General features: G+C 42.4%; 1 long non-coding RNA gene across 1 annotated transcript in view; it reads right to left on the bottom strand.

Moving 5' to 3' along the window:
- Positions 1-1,307: 1,307 nt before the first annotated feature.
- The window catches only part of LOC142005705 (uncharacterized), a 49,434-nt gene continuing 32,768 nt past the window's right edge, over positions 1,308-17,973 (bottom strand). Inside the window, exons 2-3 of the long non-coding RNA XR_012643111.1 lie at positions 1,948-2,088; positions 1,308-1,762 (exon numbers count right to left, since the gene is read on the bottom strand). This is a non-coding gene — a long non-coding RNA (uncharacterized LOC142005705). The remainder of the gene's footprint in view (positions 1,763-1,947; positions 2,089-17,973) is intronic.

Here is a 17,973-nt window from a genome sequence, read left to right on the forward strand (position 1 = left end):
TTAGATAACAATTACTGTTATTCATTGGATGCACAGAAGTACTATAAAAAGTTCAATGCTAATAGCTTTTCATCTTTACAAGCAGTAGAGCACAAGAACCTATTTATCATTATGCATTATCTACAAGGACAAATTATGGCTGGCATTTTTATTTCTGTTAAACTGGGGGAAGAAATAAAATACAGAAAGAATTAATTTTCAAGTAGATAAAGAACGAGGACGTTTAGTAAGATAAGATAAAACAAAGCGGGAGAGCTCTTCAGTGATTAATTAGGCTTTATAAGTTTGGTTTAATTTTCAAATGCTGGAATAATTCTATACCAAAACTTATAAACAATGAGGATCTGCAATTTAAAATATTTTTTTAAAATTTACAAATAGTATAATAATGTGTAAAACATACATTTTGGACCTCATTTAACATACAGTGCTGTGCCTGCATGTATTACCACAAGGAAAAAAAGGTAACTGTAAATTGAAAAAATAAACATGTTCATATCTTTTAATAAAAATGTTTTAAGCTCTTTCTATAGACTTGACTCATCCATATATTAACTATTTCTAAAGTTTAGATGCCTTAATGCTTATAAAATTTCATATTTTTTGGAAGTACACAACCTTACCTTACATAAGTATATATTAATTTGGGAAACTAATAAAGGATAATTGTCACAACAGATGGTTTCTGTTGGGGTATCAGTAGGGAAGAATGTGTGGGGTAAAAGGGACCCACTGAAAGAGATTATCTTGAAGAACAGCTAGTTTTCCAAAATGTAAATAATCATATCTTTACATACAAACCAGGCAGGGGTGAAAGTAACATAGTGTTTTTACAGGTACTCTTATATTATCCCCCCATGGAGGTGGCTAAAAGTGGGGTGCAGGGGTGAATGAAAGGGGCTAAGAACATGACAAGTATGGGATTGTGTAGCATCCTGGGTTGTGATGTGAGAAGGAGCTCAGGCAGGGAGCTAGGGCTGTGTGGGGCCTCGGAACAGGGGCTAAATATGCAGGGGGTGCACACATCAGGGCAGGAGGCTGAGAATGGGAGGGGGTTGGATTCACGAGTCACAGCCTGGGGCTGTGCAGATAGGTTAAGGGCAGAGAGTTGGGGTGTGTGTGGAGGGGTGCAGGACTTATGGCAGGGTGCTGAGGTGTACGTGTGGAGTGAGGGAGGTGAAAGTGCCCTTAAAGCTAATCCCTGCCCCCACCACCACCTTGATTCATACTGATGCTGCTTGTTGTTGGTTGTTTCCCTTTCCATCACTGTCATGGAACAAGAGGAAAATGTAGGAGTAGGTCACTCATGCCTCTGTCCTCTGTGCACAGCCAGGAGGAAGAGGACGGCAGGTGAGCTGTGTACTTTTTTCTTGCTCCCTGACAATGATGGAAGGGAAAATGCAAGCAACAAACATCATGAGTAGGAATGGGGGAGCCTTTAACTCCCTCATCTTCCCTAATGGCACCCTGGGGTGGGAAAGCAGGCAGTCTCAGACCAGCGTGGGGCACACCCAAGGCCAGTCTTTTTCACCTGCCTGGTGGTTAGTGCAGGGCAGCCCCAGGAGACCATCTGGGAGCAGGTCCCAACTCCTTCTGCAGCAGATGAAAAAGTTTTGGTAAAATTGACTAAGGGCCTGATCATTAGTTTTGTTGTATCATTTCCTAAATACTCAACAAATTGGCTAAGGGTCAATAAGCAGAAATGAGAAATGCAAAATGCCACCAATGAGTGAGTTGCATCCTGACGATTCTCTTCTTGGTCCTGGAAAGTAAGGAAAATGCATTGGTCACCACAGACATGGACTTTTTCCAAGTCCCAGGAAGCTCAACCCCCAACTCTGCCCTTTGCCTTGCCTCTCCAAGACACACCCCAACCCACCTCTTCCTGCCCTGCTCTGCCCCAACCCCTGCTCTCAACTCTTCCTCCAAGCCCCACTCCACACCTACCTCTTCCAAAACACCACACTGTGAGAGATCTTGAAAAGAAAAGATGGAGTCATTGAAGAACAACTTGATCACCCCACCAGATAATCTCAGCATGTGTCAGGAACACTTGCTTGTCAGCCATATCAAAGGCAGATAATAGATCTAATCAAATCAATAGAAGCACCTGTTATTTGACCAAACATACTAAAGTTGTTTCTATAGCATACCCAGACAAGAGACCAGATTAATATAGATGCAGGATGCCAGTAGAATCTAGCATGTTTTTTTACAGTTACCAAAGCAAAGGCCTAACTTCTAATTGCTTAAAATTGCTGTGCATCCCTCTCTCCTTTACAGAAACATCAACATCCCTTTCAATAATGAATATAAAATGCCATCACTAGCTTTCACCTGCTATCAAGGGCCTGGGTCCATTTCATAGAACTGTAGCCCATCTCTTCCTCATCACATATGTGGCTTCTATACACAAACATATTCAGTGTAGTAACATGACTAACACATTACATTTGAGGGAAGGAGAGCTCTGTGCTTTAATAGTCCTGACTGCTGAGCGAGCACAGAGATATCTTGTTTAGGAGTTTACTTTGCTCTTGCCTGTTTGGAACTTTAGCTGTTTTGGTTGGTTTTTGACACCTAATAAAGAATTGATAATGGCACTGAAGATATTACTGAATGTTTACTTAAATTCAGTCAGCAATATGCATCTTGTGCCAAGATGATTTGAAATAACTGCAGACACCTTTGTTTGACTTCTGCCTCCATCTGCCTTCTTATGTTTCACTCTTGGAAATTTGATCTTAACTCTCAGGAGTTTATTTTTTCTGCAAATAACTAACATTAATGTGCTTCCCCTTATAACTGTATTGTCTGTGACAGCTCTAGCTGATGGTTTCTATTTAAAAAATTATGCATTACTGTGACAAAGAGCCCATTTGTACTTGACAGGAATTTTACACTCAGAACACAATGCCTGATATTGTCATTAGGGCAACGATAAATTGCCCTGCTTGAGGTGCAGTTTCCTTTACTGCCAGGCTTTTTGTCCTTCTTATGTTTGCACCCTAAAAGACTCCTGATGTCCTCTACCGTCTTTTTTTAACTTTTTATTCCTTTTCCATATTTCTTTTGTTTGTTTTAGGCATCTACCATCCATCTTGTTGCTGGGAGCTATCACTGTCCCTAGATTCAAACTGCTGGACTGCCTGTTCTTCCATTGTCTATAATATGTTGTTGCTGTCACTAGAGTTAGATGACTCATACCTTAAATCAGCAGGATATATTCTGGGCTCCATTTTTCTGTACCTTTCTGTACTTGACAGGAATGACTCGGAGCTGTCACTACGCAAGTATGAATGTGAATATTTTCCCATATGGGTGATATGTAAGTTACTGTCATTGATTTGTAAGTTCTCCTCTGTAATTTTTGCTTTCTGATTCATCTCCAGGTAGTTTGGGGCTACACTCCTTTTAATCCTGGCAGAGATTCTTTACTACTTTAATGCACTTTATGTGGAGGGGGCATTAAATCGTCATTCGGCTTCCATGAAGGATAGGTTGAGGCATTGAACACTAGTACTGTGCTTCTCTGTCTTATTAATTTCTTGTAGGGAACTATTTTTATCTTTACTTCTGCGTCATGACAATATTGTGCTTGCTTGCTATTTCAGCTAGATTGCTTCAAGCATCTATTATTCTCCTTCTCCTAATACTATGATGTTTAACCCCTTTATTGTCAGGGAGTAAGAGACACAAATTTTGCCACTAGTCACACACCCTAGGCGGAGTGCAATGTAAATAAAGTCTGCCATTGTGACCTTTTGCTCCCATATGAGACTGAAGGGTCTCTTAACTCCTATTATAGTGCCCCACCCTCCACCCAAAGTCTAGTTACCGACCTGCTCAGACTCTAATTTATGGCATTTTTGCTTTTAGTTAGAAATTTAAATCTCTCATTTCCCACCTGTTAGAATGGAGAGCTGTTCTTAGCCATCACATCATCTCAGTACCAGCACAGATACAAACACGGTCATTCTAAATCTGACTTTTGTTATATTTGTACTCAGGACATTTCCTTAAAGAAGCAAAGACATCCCAGCCCTAGGGAGGGGGATTAGATTTTATGGCCTTGTGTAAAATTTAAATCCAATAATCACTCTGTGTAGATGAAACAGAGCTGCATTTTTTTAATGTGTTCAGTGCAGCAGCCACACAAAGTGATCCTGTTATGTTGTTATTAAATCCAATACTGTAAAAATGCCGGGAAGGTTAATTTAGTTAAAGAAAAAAAATCCTTTATCAGAAGGTTGAACAAAAGATTTGAGAGCACATTTTTGGGGAAAGTGGGGCAAAATCATATTCCTCATGATGATAATGATGGTAATGGTGATTACTATTTTCTAAAACAAGAATAAGAAACAATAACTGAAAAAAGCTCTTATACCCTTGAGACAATTTAGTGCCGAAAGCTCTTAAACTTCCATTATAATTGGACAACAATTTACATTACAATAACTAAACAGGAATACAGTCTCTGAATTGTAATAGTAGGATGATTTATCCACATTAAAAACCTTGTGCAGTCCAAAATAAAAAAGTGGGATATTTCCATATGCTATGCCTACTTAGAAGCATCAAGATAAGAACCAGAAAATGGACCAAAAAGAATTAAAATCTAAGGCTGTTGCTACATGTGCTGCTTCTTCTGGAAGTGGCGTGGTAATGAGCTTTCCAGAAAATGCTAATGAAGCGTGGATGCAAATTTCCCACACCTCATTAGCATATTGGCATGTGGCTCTGCCAACACTGAACAATCGTGGGGGTGTGGTAATGAGCTTTGTGAGTGCGCAAATAGCATGCCTTTCGCAATCCTAAGAAGCTAATTTTGCATAGCTCTGCTGGCAGTGGTGCTGGATGGAGCACCGTGTAGACATAGCCATTAGCCATGGAGAAATGGTGTGAGGTAAACAGGATGAAGCTTAATAAGGACAAAGTCAAAGTACTCCACTTAGGAAGGAATAATCAGCTTCATACATACCAAATGGGAAGTGACTGTCTAGGAAGGAGTACTGAGGAAAGGGACTTAGGGGTCATAGTCAACCACAAGCTAAATATGGGTCAACAACGTGATGCTATTTCCAAAAAAGCAAACATGATTCTGTGATGCACTAACAGAAGTTTTGAGAGCAAGACTCAGAGTAAGTCATTCTTCTGCTCTACTCAGCATTCATTAGGCTTCAGTTGTAGTATTGTGTCCATTTCTGAGCACCACATTTCAAAAAAGACGGGGAGAAATTGTAGAAGGTCCACAGAAGAGCTACAAGAATGATTAAAGTTCTAGAGAACATGAGCTGTGAGGGAAGACTTAAAGATCTGGGCTTGTTTAGTTTAGAAAAGAGAAGATTTAGAGGAGAAATGATAGCAGTTTTCAGTTACCTAAAAGAGGGTTACAAGGAGGAAGGAGAAAAATTGTTCCCCTTGGCCTCTGAGGATATGACAGGGGTTGATGGACTAAAAGTACAAGAAGGGATCATAGAATCATAGGAGAGTAGGACTGGAAGGGACCTCAAGAAGCCATCTAGTCCAGCCCCCTGCCCTCATGGCAGGACCTTGCACTTTCTAAACCATCCCTGAAAGCCATCTATCTAACCTCTTCTTAAATATCTCCAGTGGTGGAGATTCTACCATCTCCCTTGGCAATTCGTTCCAATGTTTGATCACCCTGACAGTTAGGAACTTTTTCCTAATGTCCAACCTGAACCTCCCCTGCTGCAATTTCAGTCCATTGCCTCTTGTTCTATTCTCAGAGGCAAGGAAGAACAAGTTCCCTCCCTCTGCCTTATGACACCCTTTTAAATACCTGAAAACTGCTATCATGTCCCCCTCAATCTTCTCTTTTCCAAACTAAACAAGCCCAATTCTTTCAGCCTTTCTTCATAGGTCATGTTCTCTAGACCTTTGATCATTCTCGTTGCTCTCCTCTGGACCCTCTCCAATTTCTCCACATCCTTCCTGAACTGCGGTGCCCAGAACTGGACACAATACTCCAGCTGAGGCCTAACCAGCACAGAGTAGAGTGGGAGAATGACTCCTCATGTCTTGTTCACAACACACCTGTTAATGCATCCTAGAATCAAGTTTGCTTTTTTTGCAACAGCATCACACTGTTGACTCATACTTACCTTGTGGTCCACTATAACCCCTAGATCCCTTTCTGCTGTACTCATTCCTAGGCGGTTCTTTCCCATTCTGTATGTGTGACACTGATTGTTCCTTCCTAAGTGGAGCACTTCGCATTTGTCCTTATTAAACTTCATCCTGTTTACCTCAGCCCATTTCTCCAGTTTATCCAGATCCTTTTGAATTATGACCCTGTCCTCCAAAGAACTTGCAACCCCTCCCAGCTTGGTATCATCTGCAAACTTAATAAGTGTACTTTCTATGTCAATATCTAAATCGTGAATGAAGATATTGAACAGAACCAGTCCTAAAACAGACCCCTGCGGAACCCCACTAGTTATACTTTTCCAGCAGGATTGAAGACCATTAATAACTACTCTCTGGGTACGGTTATCCAGCCAGTTGTTCACCCACCTCATAGTAGCCCCATCTAAGTTGTATTTGCGTAGTTTATTGGTAAGGATATTATGTGAGACCGTGTCAAATGCTTTACCGAAGTCTAGGTATACCACATCCACCGCTTCTCCCTTATCCACAAGGCTCGTTATTCTATCAAAGAAAGCTATTAGATTGGTTTGACATGATCTGTTTTTAACAAAGCCATGCTGGCTGTTCCCTATCTCCTTACCACCTTCCAAATGCTTGCAGATGATTTCTTTAATTACCTGCTCCATTATCTTTCCTGGCACTGAAGTTAAGCTGACTGGCCTGTAGTTTCCCGGGTTATTCTTGTTCCCCTTTTTATGAATGGGTACTATATTTGCCCTTTTCCAGTATTCTGGAATCTCTCCCGTCTCCCACGGTTTTCCAAAAATGATTGCTAAAGGCTCAGATACCTCTTCTATCAGCTCCTTGAGGATTCTAGGATGCATTTCATCAGGGCCCCGGTGATTTGCAGACATCTAATTTTTCTAAGTAAATTTTAATTTGTTCTTTTCTTATTTCAACTTCTAAACCTACCCCTTTTTCACTAGCATTCTCTATGTCAGGCATTCCTTCAGATTTCTCAGTGAAGACCAAAACAAAGAAATCATTAAACATCTCTGCCATTTCCAAATTCCCTGTTACTGTTTCTCCCTCCTCACTGACCAATGGCCCTACCCTCTCCTTGGTCTTCCTCTTGTTACCAATGTATTTGTAAAAAGCCTTCTTGTTTCCCTTTATGCTTGTAGCTTGTTTGAGCTCATTTTGTGCCTTAGCCTTTCTAATCTTGCTCCTGCATGCTCGTGTTGTTTGCCTATATTCGTCCTTTGTAATTTGTCCTAGTTTCCATTTCTTATATGATTCCTTTTTTATTTTGAGATCATGCAAGATCTCCTGGTTAAGCCAAGGCAGTCTTTTGCCATGTTTTCTATCTTTCCTACGCAGCGGGATAGCTTGCTTTTCAGACCTTAATAATGTCCCTTTGAAAAACTGCCAACTCTCCTCAGCCGTTTTTCCCTTCAGTTTAGATTCCCATTGGACCTTACCTTCCAGCTGTCTGAGTTTACCAGAATCTGCCTTCCTGAAATCCACTATCTCTATTGTACTGTTTTCCCTTCTACCCTTCCTTAGAATAGTGAACTCTATGATTTCATGATCACTTTCAGCTAAGCATCCTTCCACTTTCAAATTCTGAATAATTTCCTCCGTATTTGTTAAAATTAAATCTAGAACAGCTTCCCCTCGTTAGCTTTTTCAACCTTTTGGAATAAAAAATTGCAATGCAATCCAAGAATTTATTGGACAGTCTGTCCCCTGCTGTATTAGTTTCCCAGCAAATACCTGGATAGTTGAAGTCCCCCATCACCACCAAATTTTGGGCCGTGGATGATTTTGTTAGCTGTTTAAAGAAAGCCTCATCCACCTCTTCCACCTGGCTAGGGGGCCTGTAGTAGACTCCTAGTAGTACCTCATCCTTGTTTCTTACTCCTCTGAGTCTAACCCAGAGACTTTCAACCCGTCCATCTCCTACGTCCATCTCCACCTCTGTCCAAGTGTGTACGTTTTTAATATACAAGGCAACACCTCCTCCCTTCTTTCCCTGTCTGTCCTTCCTAAGCAGGCTGTACCCTTCAATACCAACTTTCCAATCATGAGTATTATCCCACCAGGTTTCTGTGATGTCAACAATATCATAGTTGTATTGATTTATTAGTATTTATTAGTGTTTAGGTTTCATCAGAACCTTATTCTAATACTGCTTTCTGTATGATCTCTGTCTGGGTTTTCTGCTTTCTTGGTAATTGTAAATAAATAGAGAATAAAAGTATTACTGCATAAGGCTTTTTCAGTAGCACTGATCCTTCATACCTGCAGGGAATTACACTCTGAGCCCTAGGAATTGGGTAAGGGTGGGAGTTTAAATTAACAAAGTCATGCCTTGAGCCCTTGGGGTTGGGTAAAGGTGTGTATGTCTCTGAGGTGTGGCAAGGACAAAGAAATTTGTGCAGGTAACATGTAGCGAAAGAGAAAACAAAAGGCCATTCCACTACCCTGAGGATCAATCTTGGCACCAGGGAGGGCATATCATAGCTCCCTCAGAACGAAGTTCTAGAGCTATTGAGATTGCTCAGGAGAGCAATAACAGCCAAAAACTCACACTTGGAGATCCACCATCTATTCTGAAGATCCTGTAAATTCCCTGCAGGATTATTGCCTTGGGTTGAACATCTTGTGCATGGATGGCAGTGACAATAGCTGGCTAAGCCAGGCCACACCATTAAATATGAGTCACTCGAAAGATGAAGGAAGCCTTCAAGGTGTAGGAACATTTCCTGAGTCACTTTAAAGGGGTATTATTGTGGAGGGAGCAGTGGCTATTATAAGAAGATTTTAAAATCCATTCACACATTGCAGGGTATATACGTTCTGAGTTGTTGCATTAAGGGATGTGGTGGGCCAAAATGGCCTGTCACATGGACACAAAACAGGGTTGTGTATCACATGACTTTCTTGGCATTTTTTTCCCATTTTAATTGTGGTGGATATTTGGAAACTGGAGCTGCAAAATGAAAGGGTGTGTCTTTATTGTGACGTAGCAGAGGAACAGGTTATCAGTCGCCAAACCTCCAGATCACACAGGGTTATGAATTTGGTGAGGGTATTCTTTCTCCAATGTTTTAACTCCCAACATGTATTTTTCTTCCAAGCATCTGCTGGGCCTGGGTAATGGCGCAACAGATGCCTTCCAGATTAACAGATTTTTTGAGTAACAGAAGCTAATAACAAACCCAAGCAGATGCCACTGGCTCTATGGAACCTTGGCATATCAAATGCCCATTGAAAGTGGTGGGTGTTCGGCACCTTTGCAACCTCAAGTGTAGCCGTGTATCACAGATGCAGCTCCACACTGATGTGAGCGCAGGTCAGTGATTTAATGGCACAGTCTGTCCCTATATCGTCCTAAATACTACCATCCTAAAATCTATTTGTTCTTATCCCCAAGCCACTCCTGACTGCTGGCACACAAGAAGTTGTTTCTTTGTTTTAATGATTTTTTTCAAGGATCCAGAATGCTTGAAACCATTAATGATCGTCCTTGAGTGTGTTTTGTTGGTACCTGGTCAAGAACAACCCAGCTGCTGGTGCCCCTGGATGATATTGGCACTGTGAGATACTGTCATGCAAGGGACAATAGGTTCATTTGAGATAAAGGGAGGGTCACTTATCAGCCTAGCAAGTTTCTGGTACTGCTTTGTGAAGGACATCCAGGGCAGAGTCTCCATAGGGAACACATCCAGTGACCAGATAAATAGCCTGGCAAAGGACTGAAAAAGAGGTGCTGGATAAAGGAGCAGAATAGGGGAAGTTAGTGGGGACTCCTATAATGGATGTGGCAATGAACCACCCCCTCTTCCCCGTTCTCATGAACCATCTTAACTGTCTTACAAGGGAGGCAGATAGTAAGTTCCAAACTACAGTTTGGCTGCGGGGACTTGGATGGGAAATGATGGTGGCTGGTGGAAGTCTCAGATATTTATTTGGATAAACATGGTTCTGCCTGCCCTGTACATTTTATTTGCTGGGGAGTCCCAGACATCTATATCATAAAGTTGATTAAAATCCATATATAGTGTATCTTGTTCTTCTTTCAGTATAGCCAGACAAAACACATAATGCACTTACCTTTAAGAATTCGACGGTTCCTGCCACTTTAGGGAGGAAGATTTCCAGTGTTGGGAGGATAGGTTTCTAGTTGGCTCTATCAGGGGTTAGTATTTGTTCTCAAAGGATCATAGAATCATAGTACACAAGAAAAGAAGGGACCTTTAGAGGTCATCAAATCCAGTCCCCTGCCCTCATGGCAGGACCAAGCACCATCTAGAACATCCCTGATAGGTGTCCATCTAACCTGCTCTTAAATATCTCCAGTGATGGAAATTCCACAACTTCCCTAGGTAATTTATTCCAGTGTTTAACCACCCTGATAGTTAGGAAGTTTTTCTTAATATTCAACCTAAACATCCCCTGTTGTAGTTTTAGTCCATCAACCCCTGTTGTATCCTCAGAGGACAAGGAGAACAAATTTTTCTCCTTCCTCCTTGTAACCCTCTTTTAGGTAACTGAAAACTGCTATCATTTCTCCTCTAAATCTTCTCTTTTCTAAACTAAACAAGCCCAGATCTTTAAGTCTTCCCTCACAGCTCATGTTCTCTAGAACTTTAATCATTCTTGTAGCTCTTCTGTGGACCTTCTACAATTTCTCCCCGTCTTTTTTGAAATGTGGTGCTCAGAAATGGACACAATACTACAACTGAAGCCTAATGAATGCTGAGTAGAGCAGAAGAATGACTTACTCTGAGTCTTGCTCTCAAAACTTCTGTTAGTGCATCACAGAATCATGTTTGCTTTTTTGGAAATAGCATCACGTTGTTGACCCATATTTAGCTTGTGGTTGACTATGACCCCTAAGTCCCTTTCCTCAGTAGTCCTTCCTAGACAGTCACTTCCCATTTGGTATGTATGAAGCTGATTATTCCTTCCTAAGTGGAGTACTTTGACTTTGTCCTTATTAAGCTTCATCCAGTTTACCTCACACCATTTCTCCATGGCTAATGGCTATGTCTACACGGTGCTCCATCCAGCACCACTGCCAGCAGAGCTATGCAAAATTAGCTTCTTAGGATTGCAAACGGCATGCTATCTGCTCACTCACAAAGCTCATTACCACAGCCCCACGATTGTTCAGTGTTGGCAGAGCCACGTGCCAATATGTTAATAAGGTGTGGAAAATTTGCATCCATGCTTCATTAGCATTTTCTGGAAAGCTCATTACCATGCCACTTCCAGAAGAAGCAGCACATGTAGCAACAGCCTTAGATTTTAATTCTTTTTGGTCCATTTTCTGGTTCTTATCTTGATGCTTCTAAGTAGGCATAGCATATGGAAATATCCCACTTTTTATTTTGGACTGCACAAGGTTTTTAATGTGGATAAATCATCCTACTATTACAATTCAGAGACTGCATTCCTGTTTAGTTGTTGTAATGTAAATTGTTGTCCAATTATAATGGAAGTTTAAGAGCTTTCGGCACTAAATTGTCTCAAGGGTATAAGAGCTTTTTTCAGTTATTGTTTCTTATTCTTGTTTTAGAAAATAGTAATCACCATTTCCTTCTACCCAAAATTGGTCTCATGCTGGGACTACCCTGCCTTTCCATCCAGACCCCTCTTCTCTACATGCCTGAAGTTGCTGCAACAACTGCACCTTAACTTGCAGGTGCTATGTATTGCCACCAATGTCTCCACATGGAGGCAACCTCCATCCAGGTCTTCCCTGGCTTCTGGGAATCCTGCTTCTAGGCCTGTAGTATTTTCCCCACTCCTAGGTCAGGCCCAATCCTTCCTCCACAAGTAAACTCAGAAAGGGACCGGCTGAGCACAGACCCCATAACCTCTACCCATTGCCACCACGGCAAGTCATTACATTACATATGCCAAACTTCTCCCCTCTCCAACCTCTGCTGAATACCACACTCTCCCCTGGAATCAGCATAACCCCCATCCCCTGTGTTCATTAGATAAGGACATCTGGTTCTGTGTGACCTTGCGCACTTTGGAGGTCCTGCAGTGCTGTGGAAATAACCTTTGAAACAACCTCACTGACTGCTGGCGGCAGAGCACTGCTGACTCTCCCATTAACTCACAATGCCAGCCCACCCTTGTTCCTGGCTGCTTCACCTCAAGCAACCACCTTCCTCCATGAAGCTGCCAGTCCATGAAACTGCCTTGGATTATCCAACACACCAACCTGGGCATTCTCAACCCCTGTCCTGGTAACAACCTGATGCCCTTGATGTACAGCTCCTGCCTTTGGATCCTCTTCTAGTACTTGAACTCTGTTCAGTCTGTCCTATGATTCAACTGCTTGCCCACTTTCCAGTGAAGGTATAGTCTTGCCAGCAGTAACCTGCTCATGGTAGGAAAAAATTGCAGCACAATCACCCACAGTTCTGCTTGCAGCTCAGCCCTCCCTCCCTTTCTCTGCCCTCTCTGTAACAATGCCCAGTGACTGTATCAGATCCTGAACAATTTGCCTTGCCAACTGACTCTCCCTGACTGCTGCTTAAATGTGCCTCTGCCTGTTCCTTACAGGAAAGCTGATCTGTCCATAGGATGGTTTGTGGTGGCTGCCTCAGGCCACACATTTCAGGGGCCCCATGGAGGCAGCCCCAACTGTCCTATGTGTGGGATAGTCACCCATATTGAGGTTAGCTCCAGTATCACCTACCGGGCAGAGGGTGGCCTGGGAGATTATCTGTGGGGCCTGTGGTTGGCAGCATGGTTTGAGCACCCCCCCACCCATAGCTAACACAACACCTTATCTTTAGTACACGTGGTTTCCTTAACAAGTTACTGAAACAAAGCAGACATTTAATGATGCTATGTGTCTAACTGGAGTAATGATGCATCTATGGGAGTCATGATGGAGCCTTCACATGGGCATATCCATGGGTGCACTATCTAGAAGATTAAAGTAAAAGATGGTAAGAGCACATAGCACTTGCAGATTTGTTTTTAAGTACCATCCTGAGATAGGGGGTGAGAGAAAGCCATATCTCTGTTTTCACATACAGGACTTCTTCCTGGAAGGTGGTTGCCAGAGCAACTATCCCTCCCTCCAAACTCCAAGGCCCTATCCAAGTTAGGATGACCTTCCATGGGTCTCGTGGATGAGATGGAGGGGGCCCAAGTAGGGGTAACCTTCCACTCATGCTAACTAGGTGTTGTCAGAGTTGCCACCAACATGGTGCTCTGCTCTCTCCAATGTATCACTCAGCTGCGTGCGTGTGTTCCCGCTGTGTGCTAACCCAGCTCTGCAGATAGCTGACACAGCAGACCCAAGGAGAACCCCCAATGACCACAGAGTCTAGTAAGGTGCAAAGGCACGACGGCCAGGTTTATTGCCGTATTGGACACAATAGTAGTTCCCTGTAAACTCCTCAGTCTAAGTCACGGCATACTACAAATATGCACCCACGGTCAATGGACTCGGCTCAGTCAGTGGCGGGACTTTCCACTGCCCCCTCGGCCGGACCCAGACCTCATCCCAGGATTACATTCTTATATACAGGTACAAACAACTTACACATCACTCCTGACGTATTGAGGTACCACCCTTCTACGTAGTTAGGTGCCACCTCCCCTTTTGTACATGTTGGTTTCAACAAAACAACTCTATCCATCATATTACCCTTTTGCCCCTGTCATTGGGATGTATTGGCCTATTTTTTCTTATCTGTGGGATGTTCCAGGGTAGGGAGTTCTGGTACCATGTACCTGCCATACTACCCTTTTGCCCCTGTCATTGGGATGGATTGGCCTATTCTTTCTTATCTGTGCAATGTTTCAGGGTAGGGAGTTCTGGTACCATGTACCTACTTCAATATGCTAGGTAGATATGTTTATGCACCAGCAACCCTCTTCTTGCCAACTTCTGTGAGTAATGCATTCCTTTAGCTCACAGCTGCACTTTGCTTTCTGCTAGCAAAGTCTTGACCATTACTTTGGTTCAGGCCTAAGGCCTCATACTGGGCCTGTACTTACTACACTAGGTTTCTGAATTATAGGATTATAGGGCTAATCCAGATTTTAGAATGAATAGGGAGTCTTTAGCAGAATACCATGACCTGCTTCAGTGAATATGGAATTTCTATCCACAAAGATAAAATGTAAAGTTTGATTCATTTAGGTTTATTTTTTTAACTTTGATGCTTTCATTCACATACAATGCAACACCCCACAAACATGACTGACTGTCATTCCTATATATTTATATATTTGGTACCCTGGTATTACCATGTCCTAGTGATTAGCATTGTTACACTGAGTTTTGATGATACCTATTATAGCAATGTCCTCAGATAATTCCAGTAATTGAAATTCACAAATCTTAGTATTTAGTCTTTAGTTTTTACGTATAAGCATTCATAAAAAGGTGTCAATATGTAGTTGTCATCTTTCATCTGATGTTACTAAATGGAACTCTTTCCATCTGAGAGTTTTTCTTCAGCTTTTACCTGGATTGTATCAACTTGTAGTCTTTTCCCTTTGCTAATATATAAAAACTCTCCACTAAAGGATCGTTCCCCAAGGAATGTCTCCATCTGAACTGTGTGCTATTCCACCACTGTTGATTTTCCACCAGACCTTAATTTTAAATCCCCCCTATGTTCTTTATAATATTACTTGCAGGGACCTGGTTCACTTTTGACTTAGGTGGAGCCCATATTTCTTATACAGGCTCCTTCTTCCTCAAAAGTTTCTCCAGATCCCAATAAATTTAAATCCCTGCCCACTACATCATTGTATATACACACATTGAGACCCTGCAGTTCTGACTGTCCAATTGTCCTTGGATATGGAACTGGAAGTGTTTCAGAGAATTGTACCATGGGGCAATCCTGGATTTTAATCTTTTACTTAGCAACCTAAATGTAGCCTTCAGGACCTCTCTCCTACCTTTTTTATGTCACGGGTACCTACATGTAACACGAATACCAGTTCCTTCACAGCACTGCACAGAAATTAGTCTAAATGTCTCAAAAGATGCAAAACCTTTGAACTAAGTCTTCAGTAATTACAAATTCCACTATCTATATTTTTAGTAATCGTATCCATTGCTCCTATCCTATTATTAGGGTTGCCTCCTCAACAGGGGTATCTTCAGTATGAGAAGATACCTGCATCAATCACAGGATCATTGTTTTTTCCACTCCAGGTTGATATTCTCCTTTCCTGAGACTATCATTTTCCTCAACAGAACAGAGGATATGAAACTAGGGATAGGGCTACTCTACTCCATCCCGGAAAGCGTCGACCCTACTTCTTTTTGGTCTCCATTATCTCCTTCAGTTCAGCCTCTCAGGCCTCAGTCTATGCTCATGAGCTGCTTGCATCAAGTGTACACATATACCATCTGATCACAAATCTGGTAATTATACATGCTGCTTTCAGTCCCATAAACTCAATAGCCCCCATTTTGCTGCTTGATTTCTACCTTGAAGCATTGGATTAGGGCTTTTGGGTTTAGTTTTGTTTGTGTTCATCTGTAACAAAGTATATTTTTGGAAGTATAAGGCAGTTGTTATTCCAAACACCTTCCTGGAAGGTAAGTGAAGCACCCTACATAAACAGCCATTTATTTATTCCAAGTAAAATACATTCCATTTCTGTGTATCATATAGCATGCTGCTAATGTCAGGAAAAAAGTCAAATAAGCACATCTCCTCTTTTCAAAATTTGAAGGGTTCTGAATTACTAAATTCAAATTTCGAAAAAAAATCAACCAGCTCTTATTTGAACCTATCTCTTACAAAATTAGTGCCTTATAGTGAAAATCTGAAACAAGTCAAAACAAAGTTTTATCCCTAAGTGAGGTATGGAAATATTTCCCTATACTTCATATGTGATATTTGGTGCTATACCTCTGGGATGAACTAAGCAGAAATTACCATCAATAGGGATATGGGCTACAGTGGCTATGTCCACACTAGAGCAATCTGTTGCCAGAAGTTACTTTTGGAAGATATCTTCAGACAAAACTTCTCTTGACAGATTGTGGCCAGGCTACAAAGTGGATCAAAAGAGCGATCCACTTTGTTGACAAAGAGTGGCTGGACTGACTGGCCAGTGTATCAGCAAAATGACAAACCAAAAGCACAGCAGACAGGGCTGCCCAGTATCCCAGAAGCCCTATCTGTTGACAGAAGGCCTCCTGGAATGTCCAGACCTGCTTTCTTTCTACAGATCTCTGTTGATAGAGGTGTTCTGCCTCATAGGGGAGCAGCAGAACATGGTTGACCAAAGTGCTGCATTCTGTCAAGCTGCTGTCGACAGAATGCCTTGGGGATGTTTTTGTCACCACTTTTGTCAACAAAACTTTTTCTTGGACTGAACCATTGATCGATGGAGCTCATCTTCTGTCAAACCATTGGTGAGCAACTAAACCCGTTCTTGACTGGCAGAGCCAATTACAGATGTCACATGAAAAATGCCAACTTCAGGCATTGTATGTTCTTTTCAGATCTTATGCTTTTCCTGTAGTGCCTGAATAGATTGACTCTCAAAGCAGTTAAGAGCCTGCACAGTGATTTGCCACCAGAAAAATCTGTCCCGAAGTAGTTTTTCCAAATCACTGAGAGATATGCCACATGACTTCATGTTGAACTTTAAAATGTCTTCTATTGAGCTTATACTTACCACTAATTAGGGTGACCATCATGTTTTCACCAGAACAGTCCCACATTCTAGACAGGCTTTTTTAAACAAATCAAAAAAATAATTGTCCTGTATATTCACTCTGCCTGCTGAGCTGCCCTTCCTCCAAGTCAGTGTAGTTTCAGCTGCAGGTAAAATCCATCAGGAGTTGGCCAGACAGCACATGCATGACTGTCCAGTACAGGCAGCAGCAGGAGAGGGAGCCAGGGACCCTGCCATAGAGGTAAGACAAGGTATGTTGAGGTGGTTGGGTAGTGTGTTTTGTCCCCCTTTCTAAGATTTTAAGGGGGAGCTGGAGCTCCAGCAGTGATTGACAGCCCCTCCGTTGGGCAACTACCCCTGCAGATGGGGATACCACTGTGGGGAGGCAGCCCAATCTCTGCCACAGAACAGCCGCATGGGGCAGCTGCTTCCACAGTTAGGGAGCCTTAGCAGCCAGGGAGCTCTCCTGCTGGTTGGCAGTAACCTTGCCAGTGTCCTGAGATGTGTGGCAACCACCCACTGCAGCAGGGAAGACCCCCCTCCCAGCAGGGCGGCAGCCCCATTGCCAGTTCCCCAAGGCCTGGGGCAGCTGGGGAGATTCCCTGTGGATCAGCAGCCCCATTCCAGTGCCCCATGTCATGGAACAACCAGGGAGTTACACTTGCTTGGCAGCCACAGCTGGGAAGCCTTCACACACACCCCTGTGGATGTCCTGTATTTAATATAGGGAAATAGTGTCACCCTACCACCAACAGAGCACTTTTCACGAGCAAGCTGGCCACAGAAGACCATCTTTGTTATCATGCATCATCCATCCTCATAACATGACCAATCCAGCAAAACTGTTTCTTACTAAGCATTACTTCTGTGACCATGATACCACACAGCTTAAGAACCTTCATGTTAGGAGCTTTGTCACAATAATTCACATGGGCAATCTTCCTCAGACAGAGCATATGGAACTGATGAAGTTTCAATACATGGTGGCAATATGTTGTCCATGACTCTGAGCCATACAGCAGGATATTCAGGACAACTGCCTGATAAACTGGTATGGAGTTTAATACCATGGCCATTCCATAGGCATTTGGTCATTTATCCGAGGGCAGTGCTGGCTTTAGCTAATCGAGCTGATAATGAGCCAACAATGCACAGTCATCAGCAAAC

The sequence above is a fragment of the Carettochelys insculpta genome, chromosome 1, assembly GCF_033958435.1.
Source record: "Carettochelys insculpta isolate YL-2023 chromosome 1, ASM3395843v1, whole genome shotgun sequence".
NCBI classification, from domain to species: domain Eukaryota; kingdom Metazoa; phylum Chordata; order Testudines; family Carettochelyidae; genus Carettochelys; species Carettochelys insculpta.